The 17,429-nt window shown below is 40.6% G+C and overlaps 1 long non-coding RNA gene across 1 annotated transcript; it reads left to right on the top strand.

Annotated features, from left to right (window-relative positions):
* Window positions 1-1,564: 1,564 nt before the first annotated feature.
* Window positions 1,565-16,948, top strand: LOC118662761. The gene is made up of 3 exons (XR_004969882.1): window positions 1,565-1,651; window positions 2,198-2,228; window positions 16,519-16,948. It is a non-coding gene; the product is annotated as an uncharacterized LOC118662761 (long non-coding RNA).
* The last annotated feature ends 481 nt before the right edge of the window (window positions 16,949-17,429 follow it).

Genomic DNA, 17,429 nt, shown 5'->3' with positions numbered 1-17,429 from the left:
GCAGGCCTAAGCCATCAGTAGGACATCCCCTGAGGGATCCTGGATTGGAGAGGGTGCAGGTCGGGCTGAGGGACATCACCCCCCTACCCCATGCATGAATTTCATGCACCGGGCTTCTAGTGTGGGATATAAAACTGAAACTCATGAACACAAACAGCAGTATGGTGGTTGCCAGAGGGAAGGGAGTAGGGGAAGAAGAGGGTCCTAATATGAGGTGACAGGGGAAGATTTGACTTTGGGTGGTGGGCACATGGTGCAATATACAGATCTTGTAACATAGTAACCCACACCTGAAACCTATATGTTCATGTTGACCACTGTGACCCCAATCAATTAAATAAATAAAATTTTAAAAAAGCACTTCTGCCACTTCCTTGAAACTATTAATAATTTTTGAATAAGAGGCTCTGCATTTTAATTTTCACAGGGCCCTGCACATTATCTAGCTGGTCCTGTCTCTGAGTTTTGTGTCCTCATGTAAAATGGAGGTAATAATATATACCACATTATTATAGAGAACAACATAGACTGATGAAAAGGGACAGACCCAAAGACTGAGAAACAGCAATCAGGCTATCAATCCCCAGAAGGAAAGTAGGGGAGGGCGGGGGTAAGGGGAAGAGATCAACCGAAGGACTTGTATACATGTATATAAGCCAAACCAATGGACATTAACAACAGGGGGATGGGAGCATGAGTGTGCGGGGCGGGGGGGGGGGGGGGTTAATGGGGGGGATGAGGACACATTTGTAATACCTTAACTAATAATAATAATAAAAAATATATATACCACATTATTTTTCAATGGGCTTATTTTTAACTCTTGGTTTAAATGTTTTTATCCTTTTTCATTTGTCTCCTTTTCAAATATATTATCACACTGTGCTTACTTTATTTATTTTTATAGAAATAAAACTTTTTTTATAGGAAGGTGAAATTTTAGTAAGTCCAGAGCATACAGTTTCATGCTTTGCAATGAATAATCAGACACTAAATGTTTCAACATCTTTCACAGACTACTCAGTGTCTTTATATGGGGAAATTGTTGCATTTAAAACTGAAGATATAACAAAATGTGGAACAATTCATAAACTTATATAATAGGAATATAGCTGGCCCTTGAAGATTGTTGCTTTTATGTAGAGCATGGTATGAAAGCAAACTTCAGTACCTTTAAATGCCCTCTTATAACTAATACTTGCAATTTAGTTCCCTGCAATTTGGGCAGAGAGAAATAAAGAACCACGTTGCACTATATTGGGGAAAATAAATTTGAATGAAAGATTGAAAAGGAATAAACCATTTCTGAGTGCTTCAAGTACAATAGCATAGTTGTCTTTATAAACAGAGTACTTGTATTTAATTTTCACCCATCAGCAGGTAGGAAGAGAAATGGAGAAAAGTGAAAATAGCTTTACAGATCAACAAAGATCTATTGTGGTAATAAGAGGTCTGACGTGAGCACAACAAAGATCTATTGTGGTGATAAGAGGTCTGACGTGAGCATATGTTCAAATCTAGCAATCTAAAAATGTTTATATTTAGATTTCTGTCTTTAACACTAGAAAATTAAGTGTTGGGTGTGAAATCTAGTACCATGTGAAGTCCCAGCCAGATTTCTTTGAAAGCTTTGAGGCATCTAAACATGCCAGTAAGTGGTGTGTGTGTGGCCTCATGGGGAGGTGCACGGACCCTCCAGGTTTGCTTCTCTCGGTGGCTCTTTGGAGGCCTGTATGCAAACGGACCAGGAATTTACAATTTGGCAAAACAGGGTCTGTTTAAATTTAGAGAGAAGCTGTATTAAAAAAAAAAAAGTTAAATTAATAAAAAATACCAGTTGAAGCATAGTTTATAAAAAAGTAAAAATACCGAGTTGAGCTAAGAATGAAATTACTAAAATGTATTTTTTTTTTTAAATATATTTTATTGATTCTCTACAGAGAGGAAGGGAGAGAGATAGAGAGTTAGAAACATCGATGAGAGAGAAACATCGATCAGCTGCCTCCTGCACATCCCCCACTGGGGATGTGCCCGCAACCCAGGCACATGCCCCCGACCGGAATCGAACCCGGGACCCCCCAGTCCGCAAGCCGACGCTCTATCCACTGAGCCAAACCGGTTTCGGCTACTAAAATGTATTTAATTAAGAAGCTTTTCTCCTAACTTCATTTCTCCTAACTTTCATTTCTATGAGCAGAAATGAAAGAAGAAAGAACATGGACAGCCACGTAAGTAGTCTCTGCATTAAGATGAGTGAGTGGTGGGATGGTGGGCAGGGAACTGGTGAACCCTTCTCCAATGAAGTGCTTTTAATTGTGCAATTAATAGAATGTTTTTGTTTTGCCCCAAATTTGAGCTTATAATGCTACCCCCCCACTTGAATTTTAACAAATGAGAGGAAAATGAGCAGTTGGCATGGGGTCCAGGAATGAGAGTGTGAGAGCAGCACATGGTTTTAAAGTTCATTGTTTATTGGTTCATGTTTATAAGCAGAAAGCTTCTCTTACAGCCTCAGAGGTCACTGGTGTAATAATGCTCTTTATTGCCTTCATTAGCATAATTATTATAGTTACGCTTTGCCACTTAGTCTGACTGTGCCACTTGGAAAAATTACTTCTGAAAATAGTTTTTCTTCAGTCCTTACCCCACCTCTTGCCAGAGTGGCATTAGGGAATTAGTGGTATTGAGTCATGAAGGGAATCAGAAGGATGCAGAAGTGGGCACAGGCCACACGCAGTGCCTGACAGGAAAGGGAGTTAGTGAAGAGTAAGACAATATCAATGGTTTCACTTCCTGCAGTGGGAAAGTGATTGGATTTCAATTTGGAGACTTTAGGGTTGAATCTGGGATTGTTCATTCAAGCTGCTTGTGGAATGTGAGTTGGTCAAAGTGTTAGGAAGAAGTCCAGCTTGGTTCCACAGCATATGTGGAGACTGGTAGCAAAGTCTCTAGATCAATGATTTTCAACCTTTTCCATCTCATGGTACACATAACTAATTACTAAAATGTGACACACCAAAAAATAAATATCTTGTTAATCTGGTTTAAAAATAGGTATAATTTTGATTAATTCATATCAGATATCTATTGTTGTGTTGGTTGTTGTCATGTTTTTTTTACTTGACAGTCTAAGGGAAAAGCAGTCAGTGCCCTGACTAAGTAGTATTGCATGTTTTAAAAATTGTTGAGGCACACCAGTGTGTCTGCCATGACACACTGGTTAACATTGTTGGTCTAGATTTTAGATTTTGCAACTTTTGTATTTGTTATTAAGTTCAAGAGAGGGATGAAGGGGCTGAGGGTGGGAGTCAGAGGCCTTGTAAATACAACTTTGTTCCTAAAAAAAGAATGTTACAAACCTTATAATTGGCAACATTTTGAGAAAATCATAAACTTGGGGATGAAACCTAGAAATGAAATTTCTCCTATGGTATGGGACCTGGAAAGTTTTTAGGAGGGATTTTATAATGTTTATGTTAATTGAATGTTGTTGGATTAGAATGTAACTTAGGCTGTAATTAGGCAAATAGGCTGCTGCCATGCTTATTGCAGGCATAGCTCACTTCAGGCATTTGTTAAATTCTAGATAGAATTTTTCCTAACTGGTTTTGCCATTGAGTGAGCAGAGATGTCTTATACTCAATGGTGTCATCCAGATACAAGCTAAGACCTACTGTCATAGTCGGCTAATTTATAGAATGTTATCACTACAAGGACCATCTCCCTGACACAGAGAGTTAGGTGTGCGAAAGACAATTAATGGCACTTGTAATCCAGGTGAAAACCTTTCAACCAATATTTTCCTCTGTTGTTCACTGATTGACTCTCACTAATATCCAGCCTTCTCTTACCCTGTCCTATCCTTGATAGACTGGTAGGAGGAGGATGCAGGGCATTCCAAGCAGATAAAAAGCACCAGCAAAGGCACCTAGGCACGGAGGTGTGGGCACGGCAGAGCTGCTCAGAGTGTTTGGAGTTGTGATGTGATGTTTTAGTGGTGGCTAGCAGGTGGGAGGTTAGGTTAAAAAGAGAACATTGTAAGATGGAACCGAAAGATAGATCGAGGTCAAATTATAAAGACCATTAAAGGTCAGTGACCTGTGATTTCTAAAAGTGAGTCTGGTGGCAGAGTGGAAGCTGCGTTAGACTGCAGAAAGGTCAGACAACCAACTATATTGTTGCCTAATGAAAGAGGATGAGGCGGACTCTGCTTGTGTCAGTCAGTAGGAAGGGAGAAAGGGACGAGAAAGTTACTTCCTGGATAGAGTTGAAAGGACTTGAGGCAAGATGGATGAGACTGTAGAAGGAAAAGGAGTCAAATGTGACCCAATTTAGGTGGCTGGGGAGATGACCTTGTGGTTCCTCACGAAAAGGGGAACTTGGGAGCAGGGCTGTGCTGGGTCGGCCATAGGGGGAGGCTCGGGATGAGTGTATCAGTTTTTCAGGGCTGAGATAATATTACTAACTGGGTGGCTTAACCAACAGAAACTGATATCTCTGAGTTCTGGAGGCTAGAAGTCTCCAATGAAGGTGTCACAGGTTGTTTCCTTCTGAAGGTTCTAAGCCTGGCACAGGCCTCTTGCCTAACTTTGGAAAGTTCCTTGGCTTGCCCAGTCTGCGTGGCTCAGTGGTTGAGCATTGACCTATGAACCAGGAGGTCATCGTTCGATTCCCATGACTGGGTTGCAGGCTTGATCCGCAGTAGGGGGCGTGCAGGAGGCAGCCAATTCTCATTGATGTTTCTATCTCTCTCCCTCTCCCTTACTCTCTGAAATCAATAAAATATATTAAAAGAAAGTTCCTTGGCTTGTGGCAGTATAACTTTAATCTTCTCATGTGTGCATGTCTGTGTCCAAATTTCCCCTTTTTATAAAAACACCGGTCCTACTGGATTATGGGCCAACTCCACTCCAGTGTGATCTCATCTCAATTATGTGTATCTGCAATGACCCTATTTTCAAATAGCATCACATTTTGAGGTACCGCAGGTTAGGGCTTCAACATAGGAATTTTTAGGGGGATACACTTCAACTCGCAACAGCGGGGTAGGGACTCAACGATGAGCTTTGGATGTGCTAAATTTTAGATTGTGGGGGTACTGATGTCAGCAGGCTGATAGAAGTGGAGATATGAATAGACATAGATTTGGTCATCATCTACATATAGGGAACACTCATGCTCTGAAGAATTTTCCATGGAGTATTTTATAGCTGCGGAAGTGAAAGCATTTGTCTGGGGAGGAAGAGCAAGAGGAAGAACATAAATTCATTGAGTGCCTCTTTATGAGTGAGGCTTTTTGCCCAGTGCATAGAGGTCCAATCTCACTTAATCCTCACATGGACCCAGTGAGGGAAGTTTTGAGTGAAACCTGAAGCCCACGGCCCCACAGCTGGAGGATGGTTAAATTGAAATTTGCACCCATGTTTATTTGATTTCACTAAAAGATGCTGCCTCCTCCTGGGGAAAAGAGTATAGGACCAGAAAAGGGTGGGAGAATACTGCAGAAGAATTTAAGAGGAAAGGTTAAAGGGTGACAGTGGGAGCTGCGAAGGGGGAAAGAGAAACCAGAACTGGTAAAGAAAGCCACTGGAAATCCAAAACAGATTTTCAAGGAGCGGGGGGAGAGCCGCAGTATGAACTATTTTAGAGAGGCTAAGGACCTAGAAGTGTCTCTTTGGTTTAGTGCTCTCTCTGCTCTTTGAACGTCCATTTGATTAAGAAGTGAAATTATAATAAATTTTTGTCCACAGTGATTACAGGCAACAGATTCACTATAAAATAAAAAAGGGAATTACTGTCAATTTTATTCCAAGTTCACCAGTCAATGTGCTGTTGGGGGAGAAACACCAATTCTGATAAATTGCTCCATCCATGTGTGTACATTTACCTAGTGATTGATATGGAGGCAAGTTTTAGTCTTGAATTCTGGCATCAGAACCTGGCATCAAGGTTGGGGTGCACACTTTTCCTGTGTACATGTATGTGTTGCTGTTTTGGTTGCTTAAAAAATGCTTTAATTCGCATAAGCACAGTATACAAGCAAGTGAAGAAATCTAATGAGGACATTTTAAAGGCTACGTTAAGGCATATTAGGACATGTGAGGTTATTAGCTGATAAATAAGCATTTATTGACTTGTTGCCTGTATCTACTTTATATTCGCTTCAAAGAAGAAAATTTTCATTGAAAATGAAGCAGTTAAAATGTCAGGGTGCCCATTCTCTTTTTTCAGCCTCTCTTTTTACATTACAAAATAAGTGGATTGAGTGAAGCATAAACTCCTGCAAATCAAGGCTTTTCTTGGCATTCCTTGGAGAAACCAAATCCAAGGCCAGCGGTGAAAGGTGATTGTACTATATCCACTACACAGACTATTTCTTCTAATTATCAGCATGAATGTAATTACTTACAAGCATCTCAGGTTCCTGTGATCATGTCCCTTAGAGCATTTCATCTTTAATGATTTTCCTTGATAAAAAGCCAGTTGGAAGCATTTGTTGCATAACATTGCTCAACCAGAAAGAAAAATACGTACTTCTTGGAAGAAAGATCTGTATGCTTTCTTCTCAATAGTACTTATATTCTGCCAGAATTTGATTAGGAGCTATCTTGGCACAAAGATCGCTAATGATAGAGTCAAATAACTACATAGATTAAACAGTTTCTTGGAAAAATAAAATGTAGTGTGACATTCCTTTTCCAAGAATATTGAAGTTCAGAACTGTATCCACTTCAGATGAATTGTTACCGTAAATCCTCTAACTTCTGAGGACAGAGTCTGGGAAGGAATGGGTTCCTGAGGGAGTCTGTGGATTCTTAGGTGAGATAGTTTTAAAGGGAGAAATTTCTGGGCTGAGAGTGAGACTAAATAGATTAGGATTTTTAAAGCTATAAGAAACATTAGCGTTTATTCCCTCTCCTGCTCCTTCATAGTCTGTTACTGCAATGGTCACAACTAGTTGCTGGGCCTCAAATTCCTTTCCAGCATTATTCCCATTCTCACTTCTTTCTATCGGACAAAAAACAAAACAAACAAACCAACCCAAGAAAATAAAACCAACACACACACACACACACACACACACCACGACTTCATTTATTTGGCATTATTAAGAAATATGTTTTAAATGTTTTATATGAAAGCTTTCTAGATAACTAAAATTTACTCCTTAAGCCTCACTTAAAAGATTTTCACAGAAGTGGTTATTTTAAAGAGTATGCTGAGCATAATTTAGCCTTTTCTTGTTGAAATGGTGTCATAATTATGAGCATTACAGTAGCTCCTCTTTATCTGAGGGGATACGTTTCAAGACCACCAGTGGATGCTTGAAACCAAGAATAGTAATGAACCCTATATATACTATATTTCTCCTATACATATTTTCCTATAATAAAGTTTAATTTATAAATTAGGCACAGTAAGAAATTAACAACTAATATTAAAATAGAATAATTATAAAAATAAAAGTTATGTAATAAAAGTTATGTGAATGTTCTCTCTCTCTTTCTCTCTATTTCTCTCTCTCCCTCTCTCTCTCTCTCTCTCTCTCTCTCTCTCTCTCTCTCTCTCTCTCTCTCTCGACCTGATAACCAAGGCAGCTATGAAGGGCTACCAGCTGTTGCATCTACAGCACAGATACGCTGCATAAAGGGATGATCCTGGGTGGGATGAAGTGCACATGCAGCTCAAAATGGTGTGCAAATTAAAAATTATGAATTACTTATTTCTGGATTTTTTTTTTTTTTGGAGTGAGGTAGACCATGGGTAACTGAAATAGTGGATAATTCCACAGTTGCTTTCTGGAGTGACTGAGGTGAAAGGACTATTCCTATGCAGTGGTGATTCAGTTGTTTTTGCTGTTGCTTATGTCTCTTACACTTCACCATCTAGTATATATTTCTTCCTCTTATTTGCTAACATGTTCTAGGGCCTAGAATCTAGGCCATTGGCACTCCCAGCAGCGGCTGAAGGTGACTGGACCCTTCTCCTGCAGAATAAAATTCAAGATTTTGTGATCACTATGTGGTTAACATTTTTAGCTTTCTTTTTGCTTGAAAACTGAATCCAATGAAGTGAAATACTATTCATAGTCTCTATAACCTTGTTTGTTCTTTGGAGATGTTATCTGGTGATTTGGGGAAATTAATTTGACATTTTCACCATGTGGGACTCTTTTCATATCAGAGACCAGATCAGCTCTCCTACCCTTTGATTTGGGAGCATTAAAAACCCACACTTTTTGCCCTAGCTGGTTTGACTCAGTGGATAGAGCATCGGCCTGAAGACTGAAAGGTCTTGGGTTGGATTCCCATCAAGGGCACACGCCCAGGTTGCAGGCAGGTTGCAGGCTTGATCCCCAGTAGGGGGCATGGAGGAGGCAGCTGATCAACGATTCTCTCTCATCATTGATATTTCTATTTCTCTCTCTCCTCCCTTCCTCTCTGAAATCAATAAAAATATATTAGAAAAAAACAAAACAAAAAAGCACACCCTTGCTAGTGGTCTTTGGTAGCAAATGGGCTTTATTCTTGCTTTTCTATTCCAGAACATTTATTATTTAACTGGATTTTTTGCACATACATCTCTGGAATTTATTGAGTAATTTTCAAAATCAAAGTGTAATAAACCACTGGTATGCACTTTTATATCATCAGTCACAGAGAGCTTGATACCTAGCTCACAGACCTCATTTCAATTCTAGCTATGTTGATCTAGGTTGGTCTCTCTTCTCCCTCATTTGCATCTGTGTGTACGTGTGTGTGTGTGTGTGTGTGTGTGTGTGTGTGTGCATGTGTGCGAACATAGGAGTTTAGGCTGATGCCACCTAATGACTTCATCCACAGTAACTTCAACATACACATTATTGATTCTGCCAACCCTTTGAGCTCAGTACATCATATGTAAGCATTGCTCCCAATCCTCTTGTCTGACTTGCCATGGCTATGGATGGTGGCACTTGTCTCTCTATCTCCCCACTCCTAACCTCACACTGAGTCTATTTTGGAGGTTGTGTGGCAAGATAGAAAGGACATCGGCTTTGGAGTTAGATGTACAGAGGTTTGAATTCTTTCCAGCTGTGTAACTTCCTGTCTGTACATCTATTGTATGGAGATAATAGCGACATTAGAGAGTTGTTGAGAGGGTTAAGTTAGATAATGAATATAAAGCATTTAGCACATAGCAGATTATTAGCTAAGGATAATTAATTACTCTCCAGACACTTGAGCCACTCACAAGGTTAGTCACACCTTGGGTTTTACCTGTCACTCAGATTTGCTCTGGCCTCGAATCTGGAGTTCCTCTCCAGAGCCACCATATGCTATGGGGAGGCAGGATGGCATGGGAATGTTGGAATCACAGCAACAGAGCGAGAGAAGAGGATTCTAAGCCATTGATAGCTAGTCCCTACATCTCACCTTATTGCAAAATTAAGGATTGGTTTAGAGTCGCCAACTGGTGGTCCGCAGACCACTGGTGGTCCATGAGGTCTGAAAGGTTGATGACCGCTGGCAAGGTTCCCTCTAGCTCCAATTCCTCTAGAATTGTAATATTCCATTCTTCCCTTGCTCTTCAATCGCAAGTGAGTCTCTTCATTGCCATCACCATGACCTTCAATTCCTTTGTATCTTCATAGCACACCAGATCTCTTCTTGGCAAACTTATTTTCCATCAGTCTTTTGCTTAAGTCTTATCTTCTCTATTTTTCTACCATAAATTCTATGTTCTGGCCAAATTGAATCTCACCATTTCTTTTTTAAAACATGCTTGTCTTTCTAATCTACGTTGTTATTTATTTTATTTTTCATCTCATCTACTAGGATATACGGCATAGACCTTTGTTCATTGCCTTACCCTTGAACTTAAACTAGTTCCTGACCATAAAAGGTATACAATAGGTATTTGTTGAGTAAATTCTCTGCCTTCCCTTTTTGCTTCCTTATCTGTATGGTTCTTAGGGTCACCCCTGTTACTGATTGGTTATGACAGGAAGGAAGTAATTCAGAAACTTTACAGCATTGTCCTCAGGACTAGGCTTTGATACTCTTGACCTGGAATCTGGTTGACTCTGCAACCCTCCCTTGGTAGTGACCTGCCTGCCAGAGAGTACTCTAGCTGTTGGTCAGAGTGTGTGCGCCCTGGAACGGTAGGTGTGGACTACTGGCCACTTTACTGGGGCTCTGTCTCATCAAGACATTGTCTCTGTTTCTCCCATTGGGCTTGCTGCTGAGATGTGCCAGCACTAGTATAGACCTGTTATTATAGTAAATTAAATTCTCTTTAGGGCACACCAGCTGCCCCCAGTGATGGAAAGGCTAGGGAGGTGGAAATCAAGAGGCAAGGGTCCTGGTTCCAACGGCATAGCTGACATTTGACCTCAGACAAATCAATTACTTCAAAAATCCTTTTTAAGAGCTTATAATGTGCAAATAGGGGAACAAGTCTGAAGGAGGTTTCTGTTCCCTAAAAGGTTCCAATCTGATTGGAAAGGTAGGACACCTGTAAAACCTTTCACTTTATTTCCAAATTTGCTCACTTCTTCCCAGCTCCACAATCCACCCCCTAGTTCTCTTCATCTCCACACTTGGCACCCAAGCTCTAGGTGGCATCCTCTCTTGCCTGGATGACCTCAGCTTTTTACCTGTTCCCACCATTTCCAGTCTTGCCCTTTCTGACCTAATCTATCACAGAAGAATTACCTTTTAAAAAACTAAATCAGATCATGGTGCTCTCCTACTTAGAGCTTCTTGCTTGACTTTGAATTCAACTGGACACCTTACCTTGACTTATTTGGGCCTGCTTTGTCCTCTCTTGCCCACTTCTCCTTTCTCATCTCATGATCCTCTCCCCTTACCAACTGTGATGCAGTCACAAAGAACCAATCCCTCAATCCTATGACATCTTACCCACTTTTGCCTGGAATTCTCTGCTTCTCCACCATCTTCCCGGCCCTGATCTTCACATGGCTGGCTCCTTCTTGGTCTCAGCAAAAAAGGACCCTCTGTAGAGGAATTATCTGATTCAAATTCCCTGGTCATTCCATTGCTGCACATTGTGTTTCCTTCATAGCCCTCATCATAGGCCACCATGATCTGCTTATTTATTTACTTGTTTGTCTCTGTCACTGGACTGTAAACTCTCTGAGGTCAGGGATTGTGCCTTCTTCAATGACCTCAATACTTGCCGAGCATGGTACCTGATATATATATAGTAGCATTCAATAGATATTTTAATACTAAGCAAATGATGACTAGCAGCTGAGCATAATGCTCCCTGGGGTGGCGCTGTATGTCTATATAGCTGGCAAATCAGTGAAAACTTGTATTAATTGTGTTTATGGTGACGGTGCTGGTTGTCTTCGGGACACTTTTATACAATTAAAAACTATTAGATACTTTAAAAGTATGCAACATCCTAAAATCAGTTTAAGTTGTATATTCTGCCTTATTGGATCTATTTAGATTTGTTAAGCAGGTGATATACATCAAAACTTCCTATTTATAATATGTATCACTCTTGCTTCATTTAAAATCAGTATTTACATTGTAGTCTCTCTGTCCTGAGAAACAAGTTTAAAAAAAGACAATTTGACTTGAGGGAGATGACACCCCTTTCCTAAGGGCCCTGCCCGGAGCCACTCTGCTGAGTCCCTTTCAGACACCCTGGGAGCTGCGGGTAGCTCTGCTATAAATCCTTCTCTGTTAAGCATCGGATTGTAGGAGTCTTGTTGGGTTGGCTCCAAAAGGCAGCTTTCTTTGTTGTGCCAACTGACAAAAGGCATTTATTCTAAAACAATACATGGAGTTTTTAATAAAATGCCTGCCTTACAGAGTTATGCCATTTGACAAACATGCAATATGGACGACTGAGCACAGAGTACGTTTCTGAACGGGCTGCTGCCTCTCGTTTACTTTGACCTGATATTGATTCATCATCTTTGCTAGATTCAATGGCCTGTTTAGTAGCATCAGGACATGGGCTCAATGCCTGCGTGCAGCTCTGGCCGTCTGGGTGCCTTTCTGTTTTATCCCTTTGATTGTAGAGCAGTTTTGTGATATTGATAAATTACAGGTATGGTACTCAGAGGGAGGAAAGGGGCAACTCAGAGTGAATGGCAGTGCCCTTGGGTATGAGGCTCACTTGGACTCATCCATTAGACAATCCTATGTAGTGTTGATGGGATTGGAGTTAGTTGGCTGGTAATTATGACACTGGATGAGCACATAAAAATCATCATAATAAACAATGTCATTCTTGTAGAACCCTTCACATGAAATCAGTCCTGACAGACAAATAGTTATTTACATAACATGGAATCTTTAAAAAAATACCCTAAAAAAACCAGCAACAACCAAATAAGCAAAATGTGTGTATAGAAGTTAATAAAAATTAGTACCTTAAAAAAAATCACTGCAAGTTATGTTTTCTGTAATTATATCAAACCCTAGAGTTTTAACCATGTAATAGTAATTTTTTCATGTTTTTGCCGTTATTGTCCTTTTGATTTACTTAACTATGTCTAACTTGAACAAACAATGTTAAGTGGGGAAACAGATGCGATTAAATAGCCTGTAATTATGTTTTTAGTCAACTGCTACCATCACAGACTCCTCTTGCTACTCGGACCAGAAAAAAAGTGACCTGATTTTACCAACTGCTTTGCCAGACCCTGATGCAGAATAGATGGCCTTATTAAGCAATCAAAAAAATCAGCCATTACTGAGGAATGGTAATCAACCGTGTTTATACAGCTCACACACTGGCCCCACAATACACAATCAGGACCATGAATTCTGCTAATTGGGTACCTTCTGCGTCCAGAGGTGCCTGCAAAGGGAAACAAAAGGGACTTGAAAATTAGTGTTTGTAGCAATTAGTTTCTGTCTAAAGGCTTAACCCAGTTCAGGGAAACCATGATTCAAACAGGGATTATTATAGCAACTCTGGCATTTAAATGTCTTCTGCCATTATTTGAGGTAGGCTTTAGCTTGGCAAAAGTAATGCAGATTTGTCTTCCCTCCTTTTAGTTTTTATTTACCTAAAATGACTTTTGTTTTGAAGTTTTCAAAAAATCAAAGCCATTTGCTGCTTTAAATTTTCTAGCATTCAGTGTTTTTTGTTTTTAAACCTATGATCTGACTCAAGACCAGTTGAAAAGACTGTTAAATACATGTATTGTTGAGGAGCTCTGCTCAGAGGAATAATGCAGTTGGGTTTGTTGTGCCATTATTTCTCTCTGAACTATTCATAGTTTAGTGGGGAAACACGGTGTAATTCTTGGTGGAGGAAAAAAGGAAAGCGAGTGTTTAATCTATAAATGTACGCACAAATCATATTCTAAGTAATAGTACTCAGACAGTGCAGGAGGAGAATGTAGGTTCTCTGTGTGTATTTTACCCGAGCAAACTAGCAGGGCATTTCCAAATGAGCCCCGTGGAAAATCCAATGTAAATAAAGTTCATTTCAAAAAACCTTTTGCCCTGTTCTTCCCTTTTAATCTTTAGCATTGCTGATGCAATCATCAGGTAGCCAAATCTCTGCTTTGTTTCTGTCCTGGTAGACTCCCTGCTGCAGCTGATCAAAGGGCAACTTAACAGAAGCACAATCCCAAGGACCTCTTCACCACCCAGGGAAAGCACCAGCTGCAGGGTCCTGCTTTCCTGAAGCTTCCCACGTGGTTACAGGAGGATCATAACCAAAAAAAAAAAAAAAAAGGCTAGGGAGAGGAAAGGAAAAAACGTACAATTCAGAAGACGAAAGAACTCGATGTTCCATTTCCTGTGACTTAAAGACTACATGAGCAAAATGACAGTTTGTCTTTTAGATTTATTAATAATTTGCTTCCTTTAATTACTTAAATGATGGTTAATCCATGTGTCAGTAAGTATAGTAAATTTTTCATTATTAATACCAAATTTTACATTATTAAGACAGAAATTTTAGAAAGAATATTGGTGCTTTGAAGACAATCAGAATGATCAGTATGATAGTTTTAGAGACACCATAACAACATTTTCTCCTGACTGATTACATTACATATTGATATTAGTGAGCATCAGAATGTAGTGCAATCAGTCAGGAGAAAATAAGTGAAATGTGAACTAATGAGAGCTAATTGTGTCGTGTAATAGCAAGGACACAGAATTCTATCATTAAATTAGTTTGAGATGAAACAAATATGAATATAATAATGTTTATAATAATGAGGCAATTAGAGATAATGAAATAAATGCTAGTAAAACCAGATCCCTAGCCCATTTCTGTCCTTCTCCTTCTGATTCCTTCAAACTTTGGGTCACTTGCATATTTTCTGCCATCATTGCTGTGTCTGTGTCTTCATCTCTGACATAGGGATGAAGAATTTAAATCTCCTCTATTTTCATGTTTCTTGATCTCATACCTTCAGAAGGCTCCTCACAGTCATGTACCTCTTGCCAAGCACACCCTTCTCTCTTTTATGAGTAAATCATGGCTTGTTCTGTAGATTTTTTTACTTTCATATACTGTCTTTCCTTGGCCTGGGATAGAAAATGGGCACTTCTTGGTTTAAACGTTGATCTGTTCTCCATGTGTCGTAGAGCTGACTGTTCAGGTCTAGTGCTGCTCCATGTGCAACTCAATTGGATTCTGTTTACTAGTCCCTTCCTTGGTGTCCTTAAGTCTTTGACATTCATTCCAGTTAAATCTCTGACAAAAAGATTCACAACAGGGGTGGCAAAGCCAGTTTCTTAGATACCTGGTTAGGAGAGCACTGACCCATTTCTCTTGGAAGATGGTTTGGACACCCAGCTTAAGCTTGGTAAATTATTAAGATCAGTGAGGTGACTAGGATCCATATTCTGTATTGCAATTTAGTTTTGAGCTAATAGTCAATGGTGCTGAGCACCTAACAGGGCAGGCGGGTATGGGTACGAGGGGAGATGGTACAACAGTATATTTCTGATCAGTTTAGAAACAGATTTAGTTAAAAAGACTATCTCCCAAGGAGTGACACATTTATACAAATTATGGACTAAGAAAAAATGTATTTTCTATGGTGCATATCTGTTATACTATGGACATTGCACTGGCAATTTAATGGGAAAATTGAAACTTTTAGTCATTTCCTCTTGTGTCTATTTGGATGTTACTCCAGTGGGGGTACTTATGTTTATCCCCAATTTAGACTAGGGTTAGTAGTGTTAGCGAGTGAAATTTGACCCTTTAAGTAGGCGGAACTTTGTGCTGTGGAAGTTACAGCCATCTTTCTCTTTTGGCTACTGTGTTTTTATCATGTATATTACCAGTGTTTTTGCTTTTGCTTTTGTATTACATTAAAAAGACATCAGAATGAGCTGTGAGTTAATGTTTCACCTGTAAAAGGTTATGGATTATGCTCAGCTGGTTTCTCAGGCTGACACAGGGTTCAGGATTAGAAGAATGAAAACAAACATGAATTGAAAATGTCACTAACCTTTATTGGGCCCTGAGAATCCCAGAGCCTGCATGACAGGAGGCTTTCCTGTTTTCAACAGTATAAAGAAGATTGAAACAAAACAGCACGGATCTTGGCTATTTACATCTTTTAATGAATGCTCTTCACGTTTGGGTTCCTTTGTCCATTTCCTAGTTTTCAAGGATTTAGTTGTGAAAAGTGTGGATGGTATCACACACTCTTATAAGCCATGGAGCAGACATCTGTCTAGGATGTTTCTTCCTCCAAATTATGCTCAGCATAAAGGGCATATATACAGCTGTGCATGTATAAGATAGTCCATCACCCATTTTCCATGTTACCAGCAGTGAGTTGGAAAGTATTTTGGGATATACTATAAGTAAAACTGTGTGTTTAAGTGGGTGTGCAGTGAAGGGATATTTCAGATGAGATCTAATATCTTACAGCAGATGAGCCCATTCAGTTTGAATCTGATACTGCTGTCTTTAAATACCTTCTGTGATCAGTGAAGAAATACATTCACATCCTAGGCCCCGGTGTGAGCGTAGGTAGCTAGATATTAATAAAGGAAAGGTGCAAAGGGTATCAGACATTTTAAGCATAATAAACTGGAGAGCTGAATTGGATAATGAGCCTGCTTGCTTCACTGGGAAGCAAGCTCCTCAGGGGGCCACTGAAGGATGTTGCCTGTCGTTACCCGGGAAGGAATGAAAACAGCAGGAGGAGTTCCTCTGCTGGGCGCATGCCCAGCAGAAGATGGCACAGGGGGAGGTACCTCTACTTTGAGGCATGCACAGTGGGAGCCACGATGGCGACCGTTGCCTGTCTGTCTAGCCTGGTAAAAGGATTGTATTGGGTAAGGAAAACAGAACCCCAGGAGATCTGGGAAATGGGTTAGTTTGGGGAGGACCCATCAGAAGCCCCTTAGGAAATTGATTGGTTAGTTTGAAAGGGCACCTGGTCTTTCCCAAGCCTGAGATAATATAATCAGTCTAATAAATCTGTCTCTCCCCCCCGCCCCCATATATATCTCACTGGTAATACATGCTCACCCTATTCATTCACATGTTCTCTCTCCATGGCAGCCATGTAGCCCTGCAGCCACCAGGGGCCAGCAGCAGCGAGGACTCCAAGTGCAGACTCCCAGTGCGAGCCTGGGTGCAGCAACGCAAGACCAGCCGAAGCGCAGCTGGAACTGACTAGCTAGCTGGACAGGAACAGACATGGACTGAACCAACAGAATGTTTAAACTTCCACAATAAATCTTACCACTATACCTTTCCTCCCATACGTGGGTCCCCAGAACGCTTTCCTTGCTTCTTCCTGCAAGGACCCCATTTCCACCATCAGCAGCAGAACCTTATCAGACTAGAGGAAAGTAAAACTAACTTAAACAAACTGTTTATAGAATGTCTAGGGATTAAACTGTGATTGATACAGGAGATAACACAAATACCCAGCAATAAATTGTTAGAGTTTTAAGTTTCTATTAAGATTCACTGTCGAGGAGAGAACCAAGATGGCGGCATAGGTTAATGCCGGAGTTTGCTGCTTTGAACAACTACTTCAAAAGTGAAACTAAAAGATGGAAGGGACATCACCCAGAACCACTGGAACGCTGGCTGAGTGGAAGTCCTACAACTAGGAGGAAAGAGAAACGCATACGGACACCCAGAGGAGGCGCAGTGCTGAAGTCAAATTCTGAGGTGCGGAGTGCGTGGAGCGGGCTGGCGGCAGAGGGTGCGGTTGGCGTTTTCAATCAGGAGGGAGTCGCAGACTCTGAGCTCCAGATCCAGGCGAGTCTTTAGCGACCCAGACTCAAACGGGAGAAGCGGGACTGTCTGGCTTCGGTCAGAGCGAGTGCAGCTTTCTCTCTGAGCTTTGCAGTGGGTGCTGGCACTCAGAGAGGCAGAGCCCCTGGGGACAGGACTGAGAGCTGCCATAACTGTTCTCTCCGGCCCACCCTGTTGATCCTGTGCGACCCGCCCCACCCAAG

Source organism: Myotis myotis, unplaced genomic scaffold (genome assembly GCF_014108235.1).
Source record: "Myotis myotis isolate mMyoMyo1 unplaced genomic scaffold, mMyoMyo1.p scaffold_m19_p_1, whole genome shotgun sequence".
Taxonomy (NCBI): domain Eukaryota; kingdom Metazoa; phylum Chordata; class Mammalia; order Chiroptera; family Vespertilionidae; genus Myotis; species Myotis myotis.
Note: the sequence above shows the minus strand (reverse complement) of the source record. Positions and strands in the feature narration are given on the sequence as shown.